Raw genomic sequence first — 3,688 nt, forward strand, 5'->3', positions numbered from 1 at the left:
CTAGGAGATTTGTGTTGTATTTGGTGTCTGATTCTGAGAAGGTTGAGAGTAACCTAAAGTTCACTCAGGTCCAATTAATTCCCGTAATAGTTTAATGTCTCTCCAGTGATATTCGACAATTGAGTACTGACACAGCACACTGATATTAATTTTAAATGATACTGTAGCAATACTTCACTGAAATAGTACTGTTCATAGCCTAAACCAAGAATTTGGTTAAAACTGTATTGTACTGGCATATATTCAGATACACTGTAAGAAGAGACACGGTAAGGTCAACATGATCCATTTTTTCTTGAAGATTCAAAGTTTTCACTGTATTTCAGTTATAAATTTTATTTCTAAAAAAATGATTACACGGTTGATCAGCGTGGGAAGGATTGAGGTTGAGGGAAAATGGGGTGAATTCATTGCTTCCAAATTTGCTATTCCTTCTTGTTTCTGGGGGAAAGGGAGAAACAAAGAGGGAACCACTCATGACTTTCCAGATGTCCCAGTACCCAGGGATGAGGAACCACCACCTCATATCAACCCAAATTCTCAGTGTGTACGTATTTCAATGGTTCTGTCCAAGTGGTTCGGATAGTTGTGAAATGCTGTTGATTTCACCGATCCGAGGAAGACATCACCCTCCCAATGTCCATTGGCTCCATTCACCAGACTTTTGCTGTCATTGTTTGACTGGAGTAGTTGTCCAGTTTGTTCTGTTCTCCTACAGCATCAAATGTGCTGCCATATTCTCCTTTTACAACAGGGTCTGTGTCCACGGCTCCGCCTATTTTTATTAATTTGGACATGCTGTTGCAAGTACCAGGGCCAGGTGACCTAAACCCCACTGGATCCCCCACCCCTGGGCCTCAAGAACCCAACACCCACGTAGAAGGTGGGCTTCCGGACCCAGGTCAGGTGACCCATCAGAATTGTTACCTGTCACCAAATTCTTAACTGGACCCCAATGCATTAAGCTGGATGTTTAGGTCTTACAAACTGTGGAGAATAGTTAACCACTAATTGTGTATCAGTTGATACAGCAACACCTAGGTACATAAAGGCTTGCCATTAAAAATGTTTGTGTTTTTCTCAAACAGCGTTTTGACTGCAACAAAACATACACTGTACTGAATTATTTGGGTCAACAAGTATACCAAGAATTCTACTCTATTTTCCAGAGAAGACACCATTTTTAAATGTGATTGTGAAGAATGAGTGGGGATACAGGGTATTGAAAAAAATGTGTTAGAGTTTAGATCTTTAAATACTAAATGACTCAGACAAGTACAACCAAAGATGGATACATGTTAATTCCTAATGCACTGACAGAATGAAAAAGTGGCTAAATTATGTGCTATAATTCTGGTTGGAAATAGTACTTTTATCTCTTTAATGTACTCACAATTTAAAATGTAAATACACAAACTCAAGAGCATATACAAAATAAGAATCAGAAAAACATGGACAGAGATTTAAAAGTGAAAAGTGACTCATTTTGAAGAGCAGAGATGCCTACAAAGAAGAACAATTTTGTAATTACGGGAAATGAAATGCCCTGGCTTATCCCGTGGACCCCGGAGCAGGGCACACTCAGTCTCTCCAAGATTCACAGAAAATTGGAGCTAGGAATCAGACTGACACATTTGAATTACCTTGCAATGTATTTCCCCTATACTCATTTACCATGCTTTCTAGTCAACAATTATCCCCTGTGTAATGGCTCAAACGTACAACATTCATTCTTTCCTGAAGAAACTAAATCAAGCCTTGTAGGAGACAGACAGTATGCTTGCTTGGCTCAGCTTCATGAGTGTAAAAATCTACTTCGTTGTTTAATGTCTCAAACTCAGAAAGGCTTTAAGATGTTCTGCTATCAATATCTTCAAATTATTAAGTCTAGAGGGAACCCCCCAATTTTTCATTTTTAACTGGGCTGTGTAAAATATAGAGCTGGTCCTACTGTCTGTATGAAGGAGGTTCCACAGAGGACCCAGAGAAAAAATATACAAGCATTAAGGAAATTATGGAAAGTGAACCAAAAGCCATCCAACCCTAAGCCTGCCCTATTCCCAGAGTCAGACTGGCGCAATGTGTTAACTCATACATTCTACCAAGGCACATGGTGCACCCTGTGGGCAAACTGGAAACATGTTTTAAGGGGAACTTGGGTAATCATAAAGCATGTAGTGTTAGCAATTGAATGGCTTTAAGCAGGCCATCATCCTTAAAGACTTCAAGTAAAGTGAACCTTCCCTACGTCTACAATCTCTGCTCAAATACATTAAAAAGAAACAACAGGTAAAGACAGATTACAAGAAAAAAAAAGTCTTGAAAATTTTATTTAACACAAGGAAAATGGGTTTCAAAGGCAACCTTCTGTTTGTTTTTTCTTGTAAAAGCAAGACAAGAGACTATAGTCATGACATACAACAAGGGGGTCAGGGTGGTACTGGTTTTGTGGTATAATCAATAAAGTTGATGCCTATACCAGCGTCCCATTAGGGCACCAGTTCATGTGTAGGCTGCTCCACTTCTGAGCCAGCTCCCTGCTATGGCCTGCCTAAAGCAGCAGATGGGCCAAGTGCTTGGACTCACTGCCACCCATGTATGAGACCTGGAAGGAGCTCCTGGCCCTGACCTGGCCGTGCCCCAGTCATTGTAGCCACGTGGGCAGTGAACCAGCAAGTGGAAGATCCCTGACCTTTTCCCTTCTTCCTGACTCTTTCAGAATGAAGCTTTTTTTTTTACATTTAAAATATTTTATTTCATTTTATGATATAGCTCCATAGGCTCTGGGGTTGTCCATGTCCTTCCCCAAGGTCCCTCTTCCCACCCCCATCATTAATTTCCCCTCTAGTTTTACAATGGATGTCCTTCATGAACAGTCATGAAAAAAAATAGCAAATAACATTTAGAGGAAAACTTCAATAACAAAATAAATCTTAAACAATCACCAGCACCAGTAGGGGCAGGTGTTTTGTTACATCATGTGAAGCCATTGCCTGAGATCTCAGCATTTGAGATAACAGTCCTGGATGCTCCACTTCAAATCCATCTCCCTGTTACAGCATTGGGAAAATACAGGAAGATGGCCAAAGTGCTTGCCCCCTGCCACCCATGTGAGGGATCTGGGTGGAGCCTTTGGTTCCTGGTTTCTGCCTGATCCACTCTGGGCTACTGCAGCTATTTTAGAATGAATGATCAGATGGAAGACCTGTCTCTCTCCATCTCTCCTCCTCTGTAATTTTGCCTTTCGAATAAATAAATTATATATATAATTTATATTATTACTTATATATTATATCTTCTCTAATATATTAGAGAATCTGATATGTATATATACATTATATACATATATAAATATATATGTATACATATTAGAGAATATATTAATGTATATATTATATTATATATATATATATATTAGAGAGAGAGAGATTATAAGAGCATTTGGTCCCACAGTTAAGGCATTGCTTGCGATTCCATACCTATGTGTATGCAAACCTGGTTTTAAGCCCTACCACTACTTCCCATTGTGGTTTAACTTTGATTTGAACTTTGGGAAGCAGCAGACAATGGTTCAGATATGCGATGCTCTCTGCTTATTGGCACAGTTGGACCAACCGCCCAGCTCCTGCCTTTGGCCTGGGCCAGCCACGATTATCTGTGGGATTTTGGAAACCAATCCAGGCATAGT

The sequence above is a fragment of the Ochotona princeps genome, chromosome 13 (genome assembly GCF_030435755.1).
Source record: "Ochotona princeps isolate mOchPri1 chromosome 13, mOchPri1.hap1, whole genome shotgun sequence".
NCBI classification, from domain to species: domain Eukaryota; kingdom Metazoa; phylum Chordata; class Mammalia; order Lagomorpha; family Ochotonidae; genus Ochotona; species Ochotona princeps.